General features: G+C 28.3%; 1 protein-coding gene across 1 annotated transcript in view; it reads right to left on the bottom strand.

Annotated features, from left to right (window-relative positions):
- The window catches only part of LOC129961653 (calcitonin gene-related peptide type 1 receptor-like), a 65,741-nt gene extending 53,392 nt beyond the window's left edge, over positions 1-12,349 (bottom strand). The window contains exon 1 of the mRNA XM_056075183.1: positions 12,161-12,349. The gene's annotated coding sequence lies outside the window, so the exon portion shown is untranslated. The remainder of the gene's footprint in view (positions 1-12,160) is intronic.
- Positions 12,350-12,837: the final 488 nt, after the last annotated feature.

Raw genomic sequence — 12,837 nt, 5'->3', positions numbered from 1 at the left:
AAAAGCTCTGTTTTAAGGTACTAAACTATAGATTCTTGTTCTTCTAAATCTGCTTGTTCATGGAACATGACAAAGCTCGCAGTATGCAGAATCTTTAAATATCGATAGATTTTTAAGATAAGGGACATAACAATATTTACGAGGTCAAAATGAATAATGGGCCTAACGAAATATTCTAAGACATAACAAATATATCAATTAAAAATAGCAATAAAACATTTGACTTTCCAAGCAAATATTATTAATATTGCAAGAAATAATTTTTATTTTTTGGCTACATTTTTCTATTTTATTTTCGATATTTCACCATAAGAGAATTCTGAAAAGTTTACAGAAAACGGTAGAATGTGATATTTTTTATTCTTTCATACATACTTCTGAAGTGCCAAACTTATTAAATAAATACAAATATTGAAAATAAATTATCAAATTAATGATTAAGAAAACGTTCAATTTGAAAATGACATAATTCATTCATTCAGTTTATAAAAATGACATAATTCATTCATTCAGTTTATAAAATTGACATAATTCATTCATTCAGTTTATAAAATTGACATAATTCATACATTCAGTTTATAAAAATGACATAATTCATTCATTCAGTTTATAAAAATGACATAATTCATTCATTCAGTTTATAAAAATGACACAATTCATTCATTCAGTTTATAAAAATGACACAATTCATTCATTCAGTTTATAAAAATGACACAATTCATTCATTCAGTTTATAAAAATGACACAATTCATTCATTCAGTTTATAAAAATGACATAATTCATTCATTCAGTTTATAAAAATGACATAATTCCTTCATTTATTTTATAAAAATGACATAATTCCTTCATTTATTTTATAAAAATGACATAATTCCGTCATTCATTTTATAAAAATGATATAATTCAATACTTCACAGTTTAAATCTATGTTTGCTAATGAGAATATATTTATATTTTATAAAAAAACAATTACCAACTGCTAAAGTATAACTTATAAGCTTTTATGCAACAAAATTAAATTTTTTTATGTATAAAATATAAATAATCTATTTTCTTCATACATCTATGGTTATTAATAGGATTCATAAAAAAAACCTCAGTTGGCACAAAATTTATTTTTTAGAATTACTGCATCAATGAAAACAGTTGCATTTTTAAAAAGAGATTGCTATTGATAATCTCTCTTCGAAATCTCTCGTGTGCTCTGAACACTATCGAACCATCCATCATTGACTTGGGTGTTGAAAGATCGAAATTAATTTGTGGCGATTGACAAAAAATTGTTTTGGACGGAACAGCACATGCAGTAGTCAAACGTTTAATAATTTTTTTCCAAGAATTCTTTGTTTTTGTTTTTATGTTAACTACGGATTACCAAATTGACTGTTGCATGGAATGCTGCATATTTTTTTTTTTAACGAAATCTGTTTTTAAAAGACTTAAAAGAAAGAAATGTAAACATGTAAATAAGATAAATATCCTTTATTGCGTGTTTTTAAAGTAATTTTTGAAACACTATTTGTTTTAAATTAGCAAACGAAAATATCAATAACAGTAATATATGTATTTATAGAGAAATTTGGTTTGAGAACAGCAAAGCAATATTTATTGAATCTTGGCTCAGTTTTACACTATAGATATATACTTAGTTATAAATAACTTACGATTTTATACATTGATAAAAGGCTTTCATTGTTTAAAAAAAATTGTTTTTACTGCATTTGGCGAAATGAATGTTATTAAAATAAATTAGAACCAAAATTTCAAAGTTTTTTATGAAAGGAAATGCTACAGTTTATTTGTTTTAATACGTTTTGTATTTTCTTGTCGCAATAATTTCGTTAAACTACTTAATTTTTTTTCGTCATCATTTTATGAATTTTCAAAGAACTCCAAAAATATTTTGAAATTTCCAGATAATCTTAAAATTGATCGTTAATATTATTTGAATAGCTGGTTTATAACCAAAACAGAATGTTAGCAATTTTTTCAAGCCAAATAAAATTCTTAAAATTTAAATAAAATGAATTTTATTTAGTTAATATATTGCGTTAACATTAATTTCTTAGTCTGAGCAGAGTGTTCAAAATTGATCATTTTACATAAATTTATTTATAATCGTAATTAATTGACATTTGTAGAAAAATACAATAGTGGGCCAGATGAAAGAAAGATAAGAAAATTTACAGAAATTTTAGTCTCACTAATTTTTGTTGTTGTTATTTCTGAGATTATTTACGTCGAGGTTATCAAAATATTATCTTCCATTTTTTCGTCAATTGTAAATTTTATGAATGACATAACGCGTGAGTTTTTATTATGAAATTCTTTCATGTGATGTAAAAATTTCTATTTAAATGTGTGGTCCTTATGACATAATATGCAACGAATTATTACAATGCTCATTTATTCATTTTTTTTATTAAGTCAGTATAGATATTCTCTCATACTGTTTGTTTTCAGAAACAAACTTTGCACGCTTGTGCACATGCGCCAGTCGATTTGGATTTTACTAAAATAGAGGTAAAATAAGAAATGGATGAGAAAATAATTATTTTTTTACTAAATTATATAATTTTTTTTAAATCACATAAGTTCAAATTGAAGTAAAATGCTATAATTCAAAATCAAAATAAAAAATGTAGGAGAATTACAGCAAAAAGAAAAACGCGCCTAAAACCCCCTCTACTTCTTACTCACTTAACGAAGTAAAATTCTCCAAAAGTGATAAAACGGGATTCTGAAAACGAACAGTACATTCACATTATGGCACTTTTTAAATAACTCGTTGTATAGAAATGAGAATGTATTCAAGTTGGAACATTACATCTTATCGTACGTACAAAATTAGATACAGATTTATAGTTATGGATTCAAAAGTAAGCAGATAATTTCATTTATCTTATCCTTTACGTTCTGTATTCATAGTGTTCACATACAAACCGTTTACACTTTATCGGCTTGTTCCGAGGGTTTAACGGATTTTATAGGAATGACTGGATTTTGTTAAAAATTTGACGCAGTATCTACAATTTTAATTATAGATTTTTTTTAGTAAAAATTTATCAATCTAATTTTAATTAATGTATATAGACGGACTTTTAACAGATTTCATTCAAAACTTGATAGCATCTGCAGTTTAGGAAACATTTGCTAATTATTCAGTTTTTGAAATATCGACTTCAAAGACAGATATACTTTTAAATATGATTTTTTTCGGATCTAGAAAGCGTTAACACTGTGGAGATGCATTAAAATCTTGAGATCGAATTTTATGATTGTGATACTCTTTTATAAGCTTATTAAAAGAAAATTAATTAAGAAAATAAAAATTGGCAGTCATTTCAACTTTCGTCACAACCGTAGATAATTATTTTTCATCATAATTGAAGATCGTACAATTAAAATATATATATATATATATGTATCTTATCGTAAGGGTTATTAATAATTCAACCTTTCAAGTTTCTATTTCATCTGATTAGACTGTTTGCGATATTTGCGTTAAGTTTAAGCTAAAATTATTATGACCCATGTTTTAAACCTAAATACAAACAAACCAACAAGTCTAAGAAATATCCACACAATAACCGCTTCATTTTTACAAAGAAACATTCCTAATTTACTAAAATTCAACCTTGGAAAGTACTAGAAAGTAACCGGTATCTTCTTTTCTCTAAAAGTTTAACCTTGACAAAACAAAATGTAGCATTTGACAAATAATATTCTGCATTCTAAGCACGAACGAGCTCAAAGAGGCACCAAAACAGAGAAGAATTAAGACATCGTGAAATCTCTTAACCTCATGAAGCAGGATTTTATATCTTCCTATGACCTCTTCTTCAAACCCCGGAAAAAACTAGATAACGGCGCTGAAAACTAAGAACGGCAGAAAATAAACTATCCCTACAAACAGTGCTTTATCTGCACGTTCCACCGTTCGGCTAGGATTGACCTATGAAACTCGCGATGATGAATCGAAACTTATGTCACGCTCACTTATGACAAAGCGGGCGTTTATAACCAAATCTTATTTTTCAGGTGTTCGGTTTAAGTGATCATGCTCGGAAATTTCACAATCTTTACTATGTAAAGTCTTGTTTTAAAGATAATTGATAAGTGAGCTCGAAGATTCAGTTTAAAAATTCTAAGCTAAAGCAGATTTATTAAAGCCAAAGAGATGAGTTTAAGCAAACTTTTGATATTTGAAACAGTAAGTAATTTCATATTGATATTATTGTTAAAACCAGTCACCCCGAAACTTTCTTGTATTGTTTGACAACGGATTCTAAAACCCTCCGGGCTTTTGCGCATGCGTTAGGAGGGGTTTAATTAGGTCAAAATAGGGGTGAGATGAAAGGAGGGGATGTTTACATTTAACAATAAAATAAACTCGGATTACTCGCAGACTGAATTAAAATAATACGATCAGAAATGACACGACATTCGCGTACACGTGAAAAAAAAAAAGAACAGAAAAGTATCTAATAGAACGAAAATCAAGGTCAAACAATGACGAAGAATTCCACAAATGCGCTCACTCTTCCGCGTCTCTCCTCTTAATGAGATAGAATCGTCGAAAAGTGGTCGTCTCAGAATACTGAAACGAAAAGTATACGTTTCAATAAAGGTCTTATCCCCTCCCCTTTCCTCCCGCATAAAATTGAAGATCCCCCATGAGACCGCGAATGCCTTGCATGGTGATTAAGCTCCCTGGTTGGCGAAAGAGGAAACCCTTCAGTTCAGACTGGGTTCTTGTGCGAGATGGACCAAGAGATAGATGCCCCTCTACAAAGCAGATGAAATTCTCTTATTTATCATTGTACACATTTACCTCTTATTAAACGAGAATGTGATCTAATACTACAGCTTTATAATGCTTAAATAATTGAATTAGTATTAATCAAATCATAAGTTGATATCTTTGTTCAGTTTCATAATCAACTGTTTTAAAAACTACAGTTAACTTTTTTTTTTATTGAGCTGGAGACGCATGGTATTGGCGAACAATATTTAACGAAATTTAGATCTTTTACGAGAATCTAAGATCTTTACTGAATCGAGTGTGCAAAACTAGAGTTTGAACCTTTTCTTGAACCAAATGAAATAAAAATTTGACAAAGAAATACAATAGTGTATAACACAGGATCAGATACCGAATTATATCGATTTAAATTATTATGATTTGCAGCATCGGAATTATATGTATCGGAAGCAGGGCCGGCCATCTGGGGGTTGCGTCAGGTGCTATGTACCGGGGCCCACGATTGAGAGGGCCCCACCGTAATCAAGAATTAAAACAGTGTTCTGAACTATAATAGCGTTTACATGTAATGAAAGTATACAAGTTTGTTTCCACGTGGCTAGCTGAGCATCGACTGATGCCTTTATTGGGCAATAATCGGAAGCAATTGGGAAGCCAAAAGAGATCCGGTTAAAGCAATGTTTGGCAAACGGCAAATGGCAAAACAGTTTGAAACAACATGTAAAGCCCTAGAAGAATTTATTGATGCAAGTAACGATAATACAGCGGTATCCGAAGCTGAAAATTTATTGAATGCAGTAGAGGAATTTATTACAATTATTTTATATAAGACATTTATTTTATATTTAATAGTATGGTTTGTAATGTTTCCCAAAATTAACACTATCAATACATTATTTCAAGCAAACAATTGTTCATGACTCGGTTTTTTGGTCAATAAAATAAAAACTGAAATCCAAAATTTCAGAACAAAATTTAAAGCATTTTTAGACGAAGTAAAAGTGCTAGCTAATTTGACATTTCAGAACATTTTCCTGTAAAACTAATTCGAAAAAGGAAAAGATTATATTCCGAATTAGCAGAAGACGAAGTATTATCATTATTTCAAGCAAACAATTGTTCATGACTCGGTTTTTTGGTCAATAAAATAAAAACTGAAATCCAAAATTTCAGAACAAAATTTAAAGCATTTTTAGACGAAGTAAAAGTGCTAGCTAATTTGACATTTCAGAACATTTTCCTGTAAAACTAATTCGAAAAAGGAAAAGATTATATTCCGAATTAGCAGAAGACGAAGTTATAAAAAACTGGGTAGAGAAATTTAGGTGTTATTTTTTTAACACTGTAATTGATACTGTTATTGTACAAATAGAAGATGGATTTAAAAGATACCAAATATTATTTCTGATTTCAAATTAATCACCGATATAAAAACTTTAGAAAAGCATAAATTAGAGAAATGTTCCAAAAACTTTTTAAAGTTTTATAACAAAGATGTAGATGAAAATCTAATCCAGGAAATTTGTTGCTATGGGATTTTATTTGAATGAAAGAGATGCAAATAATGCACAAGACATATTGCAATAAATACTAAATAATTATAATGAGTTATTTCTAAATGTATTAACTGTGTTAAAACTTTTTTTTACGTTGCCAGTTACTATATCAAGTGCTGAGTGCTCTTTCAGCAAATTAAAATTAATAAAGAATTATATGCGATCAAGCATGTGTTAAGAACGCTTAAATGCACTTGCTAAATAAAGCATCAAAAAAGAAATTGCAAAAAAAATTTTAATTTTTCTAAAGTAATTGATGTATTAGCAAAAACAAAATCAAGTATTAAATAAACATGCATTAATAATATATGTTCGCATTTGTATTTTTTTTACATCGCAAAAAAATTAGGACCCCAAATGGCTTCTTGCACCCGGGCCCCTTCATAGGGAAGGCCGGCACTGGTCGGAAGCATAGATCGTCAGACGGATAACCTTTTGATAAATTTGATTCAAAATTTAATAAGAATTTGTCTTTCAGATGCTTCACTTTTGTATCAAATTTCAGCTACCTAGCTCTTCACGTTTTATAACTATCGAATTCACTTCTATTCGAATAGCCAGACAGAACAGACTCTTCCCGAATAGAGTACATTCAAAATTTAATAGAAATTTACAAATTTGGTAGCAAGTCAATATATAAAATTTTTATCCACTTATATCAAAGCAGTTTTGGATTATGTTCACAGACAGACATGATGCCAAAATTGAGTTTTTTGCACTTGAGGGAGGGAGGGAGGGAGGGAGGGAGTTGAAAACATGTAGATTTGATAAAACTAGAGTTCGAATTCTTTGATGATTGGGATATGTTTTCTATGTCTCGCACAAGAGAAAGTAAAAATTTATGATTTTATTGAACTTCGATTAGTTTGATAAGATTAATGAAGTTTTGACCAAATTTTATTCAAAAGAATTGGTTTAAGCTGTAACGATTTTACAGAACTAATTTACAGAGTCTATTTTAATCGTGATCCAAAAAGAAATTTTTAATCACATGAGAGAAGAATAAATTTTAAATTGAAAAAAATGCTCTAAATGAGGTAAAAAGTTGTATTTTATGCTCTCAGAATCAATAAATGTACTTAAAAAAATAATGACGTTTAAATTTTCATACATTTCCCCGATTCTGTGAATCATATTTGGTTAATATATAATTAATAATTGTTTTAGATGAATTAGAGCAATTCAAAGATCACTTCAAAAAATTTAAATCACCTTTGATTTCTTTACCAAGAGACGGTTAACTGGCCTAAAATAATGAAATTTGAAGCTTTACAACTTGTTAGTTTACCGAACATTTTTCCAAGTACATTTCCGAGTATGAACCGAGAAATTTTTCAATTTAAAATGGAAGTTTTTTTTAGTTAACCATGATTCATCACACCGAAAAACTGTGCAAAAGTAAAAATTCTTAGACTCGTAATTTTTTTCAATTTCAAAATTCGAGTACAGACTGGAATAATATAATATATAATTCTTTGTCATTTAGAGCATTTTTCTATTTCAAAATACCCATCCCTAATAGTTCAAAAATAGCTACTAGACTAAACATATATTCCCAGTAAAACACACAAATATGAATCGACAGTATTTTATATCAAAAAATTCCTGCGACTAAAACTAAAACAAATTATTAACTTTTATCTTCTTTTTTTAACAAATCAATGGCCACCACTCGAAAACAACATACGTTGCTTAATAGACATTTCTCAAGGTTGTCATCGAAATGCTCCAATTCAGTTGTTTTCAATTCAATGACATCTACATTTTAACAAATATGATCAACAGGATCAGGGCATCGAAATTTTTGAGAAAATGCATTTATTGACTCAAGCAGCATAAAATAATTTTTAGATCATTAAGAGCATTTTTTACGTCATTTTTTTTCTCACTAGGAGTGCATACTTCTCTCAAACATAGTTTGTTCAGAAATCAGCCGTTGGATAACAATTTGAATGCGCATCCTGAATATTCATTCACAAAATGCACAAATTTAAGAAAGTGACCGCACATAATCAAATGAATAAAATTTAATAATGCTTCGCTTATGAGAAATAGTAAAAGCTATCCGCCTTTGAAGACCGGTTTGTTTGCTCAAATTATTGACTCTTTAGATTATTAAATGATTTATGAAATGCGTTTCAAATAATATTTCGCCTTGCTATTTTTATAACAAAAAGACAAAAAAAAAAAAAAAAAAGAACGCTTAAAAATTTAATTGGATCGGCTTATTGCAAATTTTAAAAAATGTACATACGAATGTACATGTCACGAAATAAAAGTAGAAGGAAAGATTCTATTACAAATTTAATTTTTTCAAAAACAGGCAATTGAATGTTTTGAAGAATGAGTTTGAATTCCATTCTAACAGTTTATCGTTATAATATTTTTATAACGCTATAACTTTTTGACAGCTATTTTCTTAGTTTCTCGATACCAATTAACGATAATCCCGCCATCTCTAATATTCGTTCAATTTGTACTTTTCTCTACGATTTCGTCTGAATTTCGTTGATAAAACTTAAAAAGGAAAGAGCAAGTTAACGGATAATGTCATCTATATATTACAAAACTATTATTGAGAATGCAATTTGTAATATTCTCAATGTCGTAAAAAACATCTAATCTGGAGTCATTCTAGCCTTTTAAGATGAAACGTTAAATATTGTTCACCGTTATGCTTATTTCATGCTTGAACAGCATTAAATATTTCATGCATGGGCAATGTCCAGAAGGAGACAATACATGGTACAAATATCAGCAAGCAAAAGCACAATAAATAACATTTCTTGGGAGAGTATTGGACTTCTACAAAATATTATAAGCATGTATATATATGCAATTTTTGGGATCAAAAATTGCTAAAGAAGTGCCTGAAAAGAATGATACAAATGCCAATGACAGTTTTAATGATTTACTCTAAAGTATAACTCCGGAACAACATTTTGTCGAGTTCCAAACATTGTCATTGGGGTCCTATATTCTGATGATTAGGTGTCTTCCAAAAGAGGCGTTACACGAGTAAAAAGTTCATTATTAAAAAAATAGAATTATATAGCTGCCAAAGGAGTGTCACTCAAAAAAAAAAATGCGCATGTGTACTATATTCAAATGAAGCTAAAAACAGCCAAAGAAATTAAAAAAGCTTGAGCAAAAAATAAAGAAGCAAAACGCAAACATGGAGAAGGTCTAAATGGCTCAAGCAGCCTACCTAATATTCCAAAGAAAACAATATCACTGAAACATAATTAGTAAATAAAATTTACCAAAAATAGTCAATTAAACTTACAAAACAGAAAAAAAAAATCTTATATAACTATATAACATGCCTGCTGCTATATTTTCTGGGGTCCTATATAGCTATCTTTCAATTTAATGTAGGTGGGACTGTAATATTAAGTGTGGGTATTAATTAAATTGCAAATGAATATTGATAGTTATACGCAAGAATGTCTAAAAATTTTTAATTATGAATGTATTTGAAGGTCAAAAAGACACTCGTTAACATCTTTACAAAAATACTCGTTAATACCTGTAAAAGTTCACGATGAAAAAAATGTAAGCTCAGCAAAAGAATAAATATTTAATATACGAAGAAAATGAAGTTTTAATTTATCTTAGTAAAAAGTGATACTCTATTTTCTAAAGGAAAAAATATATTTTTTTATAGTAACAATTTTAGATACATTTTTCTCAAACTTAGTTTTACGAATTAAATTATCAACCATTAACTTAATATTTCAATTGATAATTTAAATATTTTTAATGAAATTTTCAGAAAATTTTTTGATGCACATTAAACGCCTTTTTATTTATAACTTTTACTCACTAGAAAATATTTGGAAAATATAAAATACCTGCATTGTTTTATATAAATATTCATATAAATATTTTAATTCACATGTTAGATTTTAGTTCCTTTTGGAGTTAACTAATATTATGCGACTAATGGGCAAAGGAAAGTACGATTATCCCTTTGGAATTTGTGAAGAGTGTTAATCGTGTTAGTTAAATTATTGTTAAACCTGATTTCAAATGAGTCATCAAAATAATATTTACGAATTTTTTTTTTTGAATTTTTATTTTTGTGTACTATTTAAATAGAAAGCATCAAACAAAACTTAAAATATAGTTCTTTTCAATAAATAAATTAAGACCTCTAAGTTAATCAGTCTTCATTAAATTGTGATAAACATAGCATTATATTGTAACATTTCTTAAGTAGGACTGTACGTCTTTTAATAACTAAAAGACTTAAGAAAAATATATGTATTTTTATAGTTTTAAATTAAATATATTGAAAAGTTTGCCTCCCCCCCCCCAAAAAAATGCTAGTACAGGCTCTTTTATTTCAGCGGGAAAAAATGAAATCGAAATTTGGAGATCATTTTTTAATAGCGTGTGAATGTTTGCCTTTCCGAATAATATCAGGACATTATTACAAATAAGAGAAGCGAAGATTATTTTGTTATTGAATTAATACAAGAATAATAAATAAAAATTCTTATAATTTCTATTATTTTTTAGTCGTGTTATTAAATAGTAGATGCTGCATTGCTTTTTTTTTATTTATAGCCGTTGTTCCTGAAAATATATATTAAAGCATATGAAATCTATATTACACACTGCAGTGTATTATAGTCAAGGGCATTGCTATTCTTCTATGTAAATAAAATATGAATTGGCCGATTATAATGAGATATTTTTTATTTAAATTTAATAAAACAAATTTGTTTTGTTAAATAATGATTATCAAATGAAATGTGTACTGCATAAAGAATATTGGGCGACTATATTTTAAAAATCTTGTCTTAATCGAAAGTTTTATCACTTTATATATTACATATTTTTTTATGTTCATATTTTCATTGTTTAAGGAAATTGCATAGAGCTAAAAAGTGTCGAATTCAAAGAAAAACTTTCAATATTCTTCATTTTCGCGTGAAAAATACTGAATTCCTTGCATTTTACCAACTGAGCTACTGCCTGTTGATTTCAATTTTTATTACAAATTGATAAAACTCTAAAGTATTAAAAATTAATTAAATTTAATAATTAATGAATTAATATTTGAAAAAACTGTATTAACATCAAGTGTTATCCACTATAAGTTTAAAAAAATGTATTTGAACTTGAGTGGATGAATAAAAAGTATTTTATTTATCGATTGAAAATTTGAACAAGATATATAAATATATATAGTAAAAGTGTGAACTAATAGTAGGAACACGCACACAAAAAAATAGAACACCTTTCAATTCCGATTAACTTTTAAATTACTCCTTTGAAAACACAGTGTTACAATAACATTACAGCAACACAATACAAAAGAATCGTTCGAATATTTTAATAATCAATGACCAAACGAATTTTAAAATTTATCCAAAATACAAATATTTCCTTTGTTTTAATTTTGTCAAAGTTCTAAAAGAAAATATGAACATAATAATCTACTTATTTTCTACAAACATGTGGAAATAAAAACGAAAAAAAAAAGTTTTATCAGCAGATGCTTTATTCTTAAATTATCATGCATGTAAGAAATAATAAAAGACATCTTTAAATAATTTCATTAATCACGACTTCAAAAACCATTGTCATTTTTATGAGTTATGCAACAATAACAAAAATAATAATATCACTTACAAAATTCACAAACTCATTCAGAAGTAAACATTCTATTAAATCCTTCGCAATTCACAAATAATGCCAAAATGTTAAATATTTTTATAAACATTTAGAATCAAGTCAATTCATTTTAACCGATTATTACTTCCAAAATGAACATTACATAATAAAAGGGGGGGGGGGTAAAATTCACATGAAAGATTCTAAACTTACTACTATCCCAAAAGCGCAAGACAAGCAGGTCATTTACGATGTTGGCCTCTTAACTGTCTCAAGGAGAAGAAAAACAAATTCGAGAAAACTGCCACTCAGGAAAACATCGGAAGCAGAGCATTATTATTCAGCGAGAGTTGGTTCCCACAGCATGCAGCTTCAGAACAGTGTTTAGGGGGAAAAAAAATCCTGATATTGTTTAAGCAATTCTCTTCCTCCCCCCCCCCCCTTTTTTCTCAGTTTTGGCCAATCAGTTGTCGCGTAGAGAGGATGAGTTGCGAGTTGGCGATATGAAAATGCTTTCCTTTTTCGCTCTACTCCTAGCGCCGATAACTAGACATTTTGAACGAGCTTCGCGATATCTAGGGGGAAAAAAAAGGAAGTTAATATTTGCTGGTTTTCTCTGTATTTAAAAACATAAAAAGGAAATAAGAAAAGTTTTTAAAAGCGAAATCCATGAGAATACCAAATAAAAAAAAATGAATATTTTAAACCTTTTTTCCAATGGGGCACTAGATGATTTATTAATGCAATGCGGGAGAAAAAAAACTTCTAGGATTACGGCAATTTAAAGTTTGTCTTTTGCCTCGATTTTTCTTTAAGTAAATAATTTATATCAGGAGTGGGCAGATTTTTCCAGGGTGCAGAATACTTCTCATTTTTTCTAGGTGTTGCTT

Source organism: Argiope bruennichi, chromosome 1, assembly GCF_947563725.1.
Source record: "Argiope bruennichi chromosome 1, qqArgBrue1.1, whole genome shotgun sequence".
Taxonomy (NCBI): Eukaryota; Metazoa; Arthropoda; class Arachnida; order Araneae; family Araneidae; genus Argiope; species Argiope bruennichi.
Note: the sequence above shows the minus strand (reverse complement) of the source record. Positions and strands in the feature narration are given on the sequence as shown.